The sequence below is a fragment of the Scardinius erythrophthalmus genome (genome assembly GCF_964197995.2).
Source record: "Scardinius erythrophthalmus genome assembly, chromosome: 24".
Taxonomy (NCBI): Eukaryota; Metazoa; Chordata; class Actinopteri; order Cypriniformes; family Leuciscidae; genus Scardinius; species Scardinius erythrophthalmus.
This window is the reverse complement of record NC_138244.1, coordinates 6345020-6357150: the sequence shown is the minus strand read 5'-3', so window position 1 is coordinate 6357150 and position 12131 is coordinate 6345020.

The following is a 12131-nucleotide window of genomic DNA, read 5'->3' as shown; positions in this document are numbered from 1 at the left end:
CCGGTAATCATCAAGCAAGCAACTGATTGAAGCAATCTCGCTCTCGCATCTACTGTAATACTTAAGTAGGTTATCTTGTTATATAATTGCGCACGACAGACACGATAAAGAAGAGAAATTATTTGCTTGACATTCTTATATTTCTTCTTTCAAAAACACATGACCACCGCACAGTCGCATAACGAACATCATCTTAGCGACTCTTTGCGTATAAACCATAAACACTAAGAAAAGTTTGAGGGTAATTAAACCCAATGCTTTGAAAGGTTGGTTTTCCCTCACAATTTGCTTGCAATAATTGTGGTCTCAGGTGATACCATGTACCTCACTTAAATAGCATACCAGCTTCTTAATTTATACGATTTATTTTAATGCTTTTTTTTACTACAAAATCACCACACCTCATGCAATCTCCAGCCTGTGTTTAATGGTAGGCCTATATTAAATTATGATCTTTTGAGTCACATTAGTGACGGGAAAGCTTTATATAAAGCTCTTATGAAGGGTCATTAAGTTATTGTCATGTGTTAAATTCATAAACCAACATGTGCCTCTGAAGAGCTAAAGGTGTGTAAACAAGACATGAAGCGGTTCTCAAATCCAGAGTTTAATTTGTAATCTTAAAAGTCATTGGGTTTTATGACTACATTTCAATCTGTAGTTTTTGTGACACATTTGGGGGGGGGGGGGGAAGTAATTTATTCAAATATATACAAACAGTTTGTTTCAAACGTTTTCAAACTGATTCAGACATGGTGAAGTTGTTGTCTTCAGGTTTCTTTGGACATGAAGCCACAGTCTTCACTGGTACACGTTTGGACATGAATACTGTCTCATCAGGAAAATCAATCTGTCTGAATCTCCACCGACACCGCTGCAAAGACAGAGAACATGCATCATGAACACTATACGTTCAATGAAATGACATTCATGCTAGAATATTTCATTGAGTGCATTCATAGCTTAATGTTAAAAGAAAAAATATAGATAAATAGATGAATATAATATATGGAATGTGTGAAGTGCATATATATATAGAAAAATGCACATACACATAACAATAACTGAGTTTGTTAAATGTTAAGAGAAAACATTTACCTTTTCTTGTTGTTCTGCATACGTTTCAGGAAGGCGCAGATGGATGTGATTTTAGCTTTAGATTTTAAGAGTTCAGCATATCTGTTAGTGAACTCAATGTCGCCCAACTGCCTCGTCTGAAGCCCAGATCTCCTGGAGATACAGGCCAGATTCAATGTCAAAGTGTTGACAAATGACTCAAGTACATCAGTTTCTTCCAGAAAAAGCCTCTAGTATTTCATTTAAAATGTGTTTATCAATGATACTCCATTTCAAAAGAAGCTGTCTGAGAAGAACTCCACTAGAGGGCGGCCCGCACTTAACTACACATGACAAGTCCACAAAATTAACTTATTTATTAACAATCAAAGTTTATGACACCCACCCGCCTTGGAGGACAAACATATCCCCATCATCCCTGGGAAACAACACCTTTCTGGGAGAAAAGACGTCTGTACTTAAGATGCTGTCCTCTTCTCCAAGATACCTGCGATGATAAAAGCCAAAACAGAAATGAGTCGATACATCAACTGAATCTCCAGCAGCTTTATCAACACACACAAGCTTATTTAGTATGTGTGTTTCAGAAAAGAGAAAGAAAAAAACATAAGGTAAGAAAATTAGAAATCTTATCACCTCCAGACAGAATTGGAGAGGGTGGGGCGAAGAAGATCAACCAAGGACAAAGAGATACAAATCTAACAAGAGTTGTCTAAAAAATACAGTTATGAACCTGGCTTTCATTTTTATTCCACAAACACAAAAGATCTGATAGAGGTTGAATATTCAGTTTTTGAAGTTGAACGTAACCTGACCTGCCCAGAACTGGAAGGCTGGTCGCGCACTGAAAGAGAAATATCGCAAGGATGGACACCTGCATCAGACTTGTGAGAAGAGACATTTCCACACCTAAAAAAGACAAAAATTAGGACTTTTAGGGTTAAAGACAAACCAGTTTTCCTACCAATCAAACAGGGGCTAAAGATGAAAATGAGTCTGGCACATTTACATGATGGAGATGAGTGATCATATTAATTAATATAAAGAATAAAGCTCAGTCAGAAACTTGACTCACCCTCGGTTTGAAGTTCTGGTGGCGGTCTAGCAGTCGTCCAACGGTTGTTATCTGGTTTTTTTAATCCCATCCTTTTTGTACCCCCAAAATCATTGATCATGAAACGTCACCACTCATAAAATCTTATTCCAAGTGAGTTTTATTGGCATTACTATTTGCTTTTTCATTAGCTATTTGCCAAGGTGTGCACTCATGCTAAAAAAATAAATATGATTAACAGTGTTGACTTCCTAAATTGGTGGTAAACCGGTTGATGAGGCAAAGGAATTGGTCTACTCACTTGTTTGATATTGATTGCTATTAAAATCAATGAGGAAGGAAAGACTGTGTTAAAGAGAAAGGAGATTATGGGTGGTCATACAAACACAAGCATTAGTGAATGAATCACAGTAAATATCATGATTATGGTTCCAATGGACTATTCGGTAACTAAGAATCAGCCAGCCACATTTCTAACACACAAACGCGACAAACATCGCTTTTGCTCACACATTAAGGATTTAAACAATCCCATATTACACACATTTGTGCTACAAATATACTTAATTTTCGTCTGGCGGATGTTAAAACTGGACCTGAAAGGACTAGAGTCATATAGAGACCAAAATATGAGAGACTTAGCAACCACATTGCAACACGTTAAAAATAATACTCAGAACAGCAACAAACATCTTTTTCAAATAAGAAAAAGTAGTGTATAACTAGGTAAAGTTCACCCAAAAAAGTTCTGGCATAATCTACTCTTATATTGTTCAAAACATGTGATGTTATTTAGTCTGTGGATAACAAAAGAATGAGGAAGTTAGCTAAGCAAAGCTGATGGTTTCCATGCAATGAAAGTGGCACTGTCATGTAGTGTTGTGGTTTAAGTGTAATAAAAAGTGATCTATAACTGTTGCAGTATTCAAAGTCTTCTGAAGTAGGCTAGTTTTATAGCTTTTGTGAGAAACCGACTAACTGGTAGCCTAATTTCCCACTGAACATCTTTGTTTTCCTCTTTAGCACTAGCAGTGTTCATGCTTGTTCATTTGAATATCTATCGTGTTCACAATACACAAAATATTAACATAAAAGTCGAGTAGATTTTTGAAAACAATAAGCCCAATTTTCCACATGTAGTATCTTATGTCCACCAGTAGCAGGCGCTGTGAAGTCATATATTGAGGTAGTGCAGAGCTTTTAGTGTTTCTCGATTGCTTAAACACATCTCTTGAAACTATGCCTCGTATTCTCAAAACAAATCCATAACGTCTCACCCCGTTCCCCAAACATCCTATTTTCAGGTCAAAATGAAGCTCTACACTCAAAACCATTCACTCTTGCTGAAAAACCAAACTTTGCCCTCAGACATCACACACAAGCCCTCACAAACACACACTACAACACAGGGTTGTGTACTCGAGACTCGGACTCGGTCTCGAGACCATATTTTAATGGTCTCGGTCTTGTCATGGACTCGTGTGCATTTTGACTCGGAATTGACTCGTACTCGAACATATTAGGACTCGGACTTATTCCCGAGTCCACTCGAGTCCCATTCAAAATATTTCATGATTGTTACTGTATGTTAATATTTCTTTAAATTGTTGTTTGATTGAAACGTCCAATGATTGCTGACTTTCTTGTGCGCAACTGCGCATGACTTGAGACTAACGTTCGCGCCACGCAAATGCAGCAGGAGCCTGGTCAGATGTGATGTGGAGCCTCTAGCTCAACTATGTATTGAAAATGTCTGCCTTATCATCCATAATTCAGTTTGCATATAAGAGCCACACAGAATTCGTGTGCAGTAGGACGCGCGACTGAGTCGAATTCGCGTCCACCGCGCCGCGCTAAACGCCCCGGACGCACGTAAACGCTATTTCTTGATATTTCTTGATAATAGTCCGCTGCGAAGTATAATAACACACCGTTGCCATGAAAAACAGAGCGTTGCTATGGACGCAGTTGGAAGCAATATAGCCTAATAGTTTTTAAATCAATAAGCTCCTTTTTAAATCAATATTCTGTCAAATTATTGATTTATTTGGTAGGTAGCCATGTAATAAGCGGGATAATGTTTAGCGAGGCGGTTGTTATGAATACAACCCCTTCAGGCTGATTCAGGCTGATTTCACCTCGCTATATATTATCCCTTACATATTTCTCTCTATTATTTGTATTGCAATGTGGACAAGAGCACTTACTGATTGTAATAATTGTAAGTAATAATTGTAATAAAATGACCTTTACACACCACCTACTATGTGGCCTTTTTACCATTACAGTGTACATGATTCCATGGTATATTTGATTTACTGTTTGAGTATGGTGCCAATTTTATTGTTACCACCAAATATTTTACATATTCTTGAAGATATCTTTAGGTCTGGTTTTTTAGACCCAACCTTAGGTTATCCAACCTCTCTGGTCTCGGTCTCGACTCGACTCGGACTCGACTCTCTTTGGTCTCGGTCTCAACTCGGACTCGACTCTCTTTGGTCTCGGTCTCGACTCGGACTCGACCCTCTCTGGTCTCGGTCTCGACTCGGACTCGAGTGAGCTGGTCTCGACTACAACACTGCTACAACATAGTCTTACACACTGGTGCAATAAATTCAAAACATCATTTCTAAAACTGGTAAGTTATGTGTCTCCCCCCCTCACAAAAGACACAACCAATGGATACATTGGCACATTTTTCCAATGGACTCTAGTGTGCCTGATCCCCGCTGGCACGCATCAAATGAAATATTTGGCAGGCTTCTTCCATTTCATCGTCTCTGTGTCCTAGAAAAATAGAAGTACTGATTACTGTAACTGTAACACATCCTTTCACAAAATGGAAGCATTCAGAAAACTCTATCTGTATGTGAGGCAATTTGATGCATTTCTTTTTATTACAGTAGTAGTCCAACACAGTACATGTATGTGTTGTCACAGCAACGGTTACAGTAGAGAGCAGACTCTGAAGCACGTTTTTCTCCATGAAGGTTCTTATGATCGAGGCGACAGTGAAGCGACTCAAGTTTGGCTGTACTCGTTGATCAGCCTCCCTCATAGTCATACCATGGACAGAGACATGGGCTACTAGAGTGGCATGCTTCCACTACACATTCTTCCTCCTCTTCCTCCAGTCCCTACTGCTCTTCCCTCCTCCTCCACTCCGGTGTCCTCAACCTCTTCCTTCACCTCTTCCCTCTTCCCACTCCCTACTTCTCTTCCCTCCTCTTCCTCCTCCTCCGTGTCCTCGACCCCTTCTTCATGTCTTTCTGGATCCATTGTTCCAAAACCCTATGAACTGACTCTGGCCCTTTTATCTATCTATTGAAGGTTGGTGTGTGATCACTTGGGTAACTGTGTGCTAAATGAGCTGAAGCTGTGCTGACTTGAGTGAACAATACTGAATGCTAGTGCTTTCTAAATGACAACACGGTTTAGGCGATGAGAAATGAAGGGATTTGTGTGTAGAGTTTTGCAGTGACAGTTCAACAAATCTTACGTGTCAAAACAGGGGAATAGTGTTTATAGTTTAGGGAAATGGGTGTGCATTTTGATAAATGGCGTTATGGTTTTGAAATTTTAGTTCAGAAGCCTGGTTATAGTGTTAAAGCAAAACTGTAATTAATCAAGAATGAAGTGCTTTGGGACCAAACCCCAATCATGTCATGTCTCTGTATCTGAAAAAAGCATTGCTGTGAGCATCATGAAAACCCAAACGAGCTCACTGCAACTCATTTGATTTATGAGTTTGGATTTGACACGTTTTCGCTTGAAGCCGTGTCCTACAGGGGTTTTCAATCTTTCAGATGATGAACCCTCAAACATGATCGTCCTGGTGCGAGCGCCACCCATCCTACATTTGAAAAGGTAGCTATATATTTTCATGTAAAAAAAAAAAATTAAAATTAATATTATAAATATGCATAAAATAGTTTTTGGAAAATATTTCGTTTATGTTACATTATTAAAAAATGTTCTGACTGCAGTGCTGTATTATTTATTTAGATTTATAACATTTTTGTATAACATCTATTTATTTTAATCAATGTTTTATTCATTTTATAAAAAATGAATTTATTTAGTTAGTTATAAATAACCCCTAATTAAATAGGACCCCTACCCTTGTGGCCCCGGACCCCAGTTTGAAAAACATTACCCGTGACCCAATAAAACTTCTCAATAAAGCCTGTAATGCCAAAGTTTATGCCTAATGACATGTATGAACGTTAAAAAGGTGTCTTTTTAATTTTCCTTCAGTAATTTAGCGTGAAGATGAGGACATACAACAGAAGATTCAAATCATGCTCTCGTTTCTCTTTTACAGACACGACTTAAACTCTATCTCACCAACTGCAGTGAACACACACATGCGTTCTTAAGCATCGCAATTGACGATAATTTGAGGGTATGAAGGAATAATGAGAGCTAAAGCTCTCTCAGAGGTTATTGAACACATTCGTTTCTGTTAAGAATGATTTGGTGAAGAGCCGAGACAGCTGGCACGACCTCTTTATAGATCTTTAGGCATACTTTATAATAATACACAATTAGGTGGGGATAAAAAGCGGTTAGTGACTACGGTAATTACAACACTAGCATGATTGAAATTGCCACGTACTGTTTATCCGCGAGGTTTAAATGACACGCGGGTTGATGACTGATATGTTGATGACTGATATGTTGATGACTGAGCGGCATGAGATGTAAATGGAAAGGGCAGCTTGAACGAACATTTTTGGAGCATGTGATAGATATTCAGAATAACTGTTGAATGTAATTTTGGGCTGGTGTCTTTTCAAAATACTATATTTCCTATCCCCTGAGCTCCGTTCATTTAGATTACAGTAAACATGTTAAAGGGATAGTTCACCCAAAAATGAAACTCATGAACTCTCATGTTGTTCCAAACCTGTAAGACTTTTGTTCATCTTTAAAACAACAATTGAAGATCTTTTTGATAAAATCTGAGAGGTTTCTGTCTCTTCATTGACAGCTACGAAACTACCACTTTGACGCTTCAAAAAGTTCAAAAATAGATTGTAAAACTATCTAAAACTAAATCTGAATTGAGCAGTTTAGTCCAAATTTTCTGAAGAGACTTGATCGCTTTATGAACAGATTGAATTTAGGCTTTAATTCATCAACTCACACATCAGTTGTGGTAAACAGAAGCTCAAGCATGTTCGCTTGACATTTGAGAACCAATGAGGTTCAATCTTGTGTTACGCAACAAACTTTTATGTTAGATGCGACTTATCGATTTGACAGAACTAGCTTTTATATAAATGACTTAAAGTTATGATCAGTATTAACTTGCATAATCTGAGTCTTAAAACCAGCCATAGATGTTTCTCCTGAGAAAAAGACCTCAGTTATCTCACATGCTCCTCTACAATGTCTCAAACTTTGCTCAGATTTGCCAAGAGAGTAAAACTTTTTCAGATAATATTTTTGTGTTCAGACCAACGAATGCAAAAGAATTGTTTTGATCCTGTTAATGCTGAAGACCTTCAAATCAAGTAGGCTGCCAATAGAGGGCGTCAAGTGCCTTTGAAACAATTATGAAAGTAGCCAAACTTTCCTTTTTATGAATAGCCTAAAAATAGGCAAAAATCAGGAATATTCAACTAAATATTCAACGACTTTAAAAATTTTCATAAAATGAAAATTATTACAAATTCTCAACATTTCCATCACAAATTTTGTGATTGTGTAAATGAGAAATAACTCATTTCTCATAACAGTTTTCAGTGAGTTTCAATGATTTTTTCCCTCCACTTTTTTGTGGATGACTGGAGAACTTTAAAAAATATATATTTTATACAATGAGGTTTAAAAAGGACTGTTTAAAGTCACTTTTTGCTAAACAACAATGACCTGCTTGAATTGTTTGAAACTGTTCTAATTATCACAAAGATTTATATCACAAAAAGATATAAAAGAACATGATTAAAATCTCAGTTAGTTGTTTGACTGACTGTGGTAGACACGGCAAAATGACAATATGTGTTGCACAACGCGATCTCATGAGAAAATAAATCTATTTTACAAGGTGGTGATTTCATATAAATACATACACTATTATTAGTTCAAAAATTTACGATTTCTAAAAACAAAAATAAAGCATGAAGTGCCACCCGTAAACCTAAGAAGATTGTGTGAAAACTTACAAATGGGATCGTAATGATTCATACGAACCAATTACCCAAAACTTAAAATTGTTATGAATTCCATTGAAATTGTGTTGTTTGCATAGATGAACATCAACAGATTGTGGCTGAATATTTTCTTAAATTCTCCGTTTAAAGGTCAACCACTTCTCCCTTTATTTATCATGTAAATAACACTGTTTTAATTCACCAAAGTTGAAAATCAATATTATAATTAATCATTAATTATGGGGGTAGATGAGTAAGCTGATGAGTAAGACCTTGTGGGGATATTTTTTGGTCCCAATGAAGAAATAAGCTTATGAATCATACAGAATGATCTATTTTGAAAATCTAAAATAGCAGAAAGTGTGTGTGTGTGTGTGTGTGTGTGTGTGTGTGTGTGTGTGTGTGTGTGTGTGTGTGTGTGTGTGTGTGTGTGTGTGTGTGTGTGTGTGTGTGTGTGTGTGAACCTGTAATTAAAATCTACACCATGACATGTAGGTAAACAAACACCCTCACTGTGAAAGATGTTCATGATACAGATCACACCACATGACCATTTACCCATAATGCCCCCCTGCTGTCGTATAACTGCCCCGGCTGAGCCAAAACCAATCTCCGTAAGAGTAGGCATGGCAGACGCGCGCAGCATCTGCACCCGTTCCGTCAGCCATCTGTGATCAAACACACAAAAACACACTTCACAATGTATTGCTTATTTACATCTGGGGGGTTTGTTGTTATTTTCACAGTGTTTTCATGCATGGCATAACACTAACCTCAACAATACGCAAAACTGTCCGATATAATATCACAAAGGGGGTTATGATCATTTTTTTAATGCATAAACGTCAGCAGAAGTTACCAGCCTAACACATCAAACTAACACTAAGCTTAATATTGTATAGTATATTAGCAATATTAACAGTGACAGAAAAATATGCCTTGAAATTGCAACAAGAAAATGATATGGGATTCATTTCAGTTGAAAAATTGTTTGCTTTGATGATATGGTTAGTTGCATTTTAGTACCCTGCTTTTTCCTTCAACTCACCACAGATTTAGGGAACCGGGTCTGTTGCTTTTATATTCAGTTTTCCTCTGAGGTTTAGATTTACTGTTACTGTCCCTTCACTTAAACCACATTACAGTAAATTACTGTCTAACATTTCCAAACAAATTGGATTTAATAACGTTTAATGGTGACAGTAAGTGTTTTTATTAGAATACTACTTAAGGTTTAATCTGACTATAATGAGAAGGCAATGGGATGAGACATGCACCAGTGATAAAATGGTTTTATGTCCCTTAATAATAACAACAGCAATTTATGCTGCATTTTCTTACATTAAAAGCACAAATCAAAATGAAAATGCCAGGTGTTTACTTTTACTCTTCTGTCTAACGAAAGAAAGATAACTACAAATATCAAAGGGTTTGTGTGTAACAGCAATTTAACTTTTCTCAGAGAAGGATACTACCCTTTTTTTCTCGAAAACTGACCAATACTTTAATCAGGACACAAACACACAGAACTGTTTAACTTATATAAACTGCAAAATTAATGATTTATTCACTATACCGGAGCTAAACTGAGCGCAATATGTGCACAAATATTTTAACTTGAGAAAAACACAAAACTTTGTTTACAGTAACATGTAAATCCATACAACCAATAAAAAATAAATAAATGATATTTTAGACAACTTTCCTGCTCATGTAATGGTTTTTACACACAAAAAAAATTATAAACACCAAAATACAAATACGAGCTGCATTTCTAAGCTTCTAAATTAAAACCTTCCAGACATAATTCCATTGTAAGCACATTACTTATTATTAACAGTTTATACAAACTAGCTAGTGAGATCAAATCATTTTCTGTGGTATTAATCAACCGTCACCGATTCTGTCCATAGAAACTAACTGTTTTTTTTTTTGTTTTGCTTTGTAATTTTTTTAAATTCGGGACATTCCTGTTGGTCACAGTTGAAATAAAGCTGTTCACCTTAACGGTTTAATGTAGCCTATAGACCTTATGCGCCAGAGAAACGCGTTTACTGTCTATAGAGAAACGAGGGCGCCGCCATTTTGAATATTGTATTTGAACTTCCGTTTTTGCGATCGCTCTGTATATTTCTATATGGCGCTGCTGTCCAGGAGTAATTAGCTTTTGAAGTGGATTTACTTAAGCCTAAAGTTAACGAAAGTTATCATGAGGATTGTAAAGTTTAAAGCAGATGTCTTAACAAATGTCAGTCGACCGGGAGGATTTTAAAACGAGCCGTTCATTCTTCGTACTTACGTCTGATCGCTGTGAAAATACAGCCCTGAAAAGGGACGGCGCTGGTCTTGCTGACTGAAAGTCTGGTCCAGTCTCCTCCAACATATATAGTCATATAGCTCTAAAATAAATATTAATAATAAATCATTCAGAAAAGGTCATAGGTGCAGATATGCTCTTTAAAAAGTTACGGTCAGACACAAAATATAATTGAGACAAAATATCAATGAGTAACGAATTAATTCATCTTCAAATGTTTCAATCAATATGCATAAATATACTGTTCACGTCATATTACATTTACCGAATTAATGAGTTTTACTCACAATTTGGCTGAACAAATCAGCAGGCTTTTTACATCTAAAAGGTCAGCCTTCCTGCATTCATCTTTACAACCTGGAAAGGTCAAATCATTACTTATTATAATGCAGATGAAACCTACACAGATATAGCGGCTACTCAATCCAATGATTAAGCCGCTGAGAGACTAAGCAAGGACTTTTGCTCTTATGACGCACAAATAAAACATCGGAGAAGAGAATCACTTTTCTTGCTCTTGTTTATTGCATTTGCACAGATTGATACTTCTCGATGGTACGAAGTTTAGTGGTCAACAAAGAATACATCGTCCCTGCTCACCCCCTCTCCCTATCACAATCAGTGAACAGGTGACTAATATTCACATTCCTACATAATCCCGTGACCCCACACCGTGATCACGTGACAATCAAAACCATTAACGCTTTCATGTCTACTACAACAGATAATCCATATAGCAAAACAGATTATGGCACACAGTTGCGTACTAGACGAACGTCGCTCGCCATATGCGCCATAACACTTTTTGAAAACAACAAACTTAGAATGACTTGAACATCATTTAGTTGTTTGTGGGTGAGATTTGAAAGGTTAGTCAAGCGTCTCTCCCCAGTCCAACAACCCACGTCTGAATCTGCAGATCAAAGCAGCTTATAGACCCAATCAAACATTTCTGCTCACCACGGTGGAGTAAACACTAATCATGACAATGTTGATGATGATTATGATAATGATGTCATCAGTGACTACTAAGCTTCCTCAGTGGAATGGATTATAGAGACATGCCAATCATAATAAAGATGACCAGACACAAAGAGACACCTGCGGGAACTTCTAAACACAACAGGCCAAATGAAAGCAGCGCTAATTTGTTTTGACAAATGTTTAACTGGCCATTTTACCAACCACAAACACACAATCCATTGTTTAAGCCCTGTTCTGCTGGCACAACATATGCATCCTGCAGTGAGACATGCAAAACTCTGTCAAAAATTACTTTAAACTACATATTTCCATATATTCTATTATTATTATTATTATTGCCTATTATTATTATTATGGATATTATTATTTACGCACGCTAGAACTCATATTAAAGGGACCATTGAAGTGCCTTAAAACGCACAGCATTATTCAATGTGTTGATATAATTTCCACTGAAACAGGAAGACAGGGCGGGGCATATTCAACAGCTCCTCCCCTTTTTAAAATAGCCAATAGCGTTTGTTTATATCACAGCTTG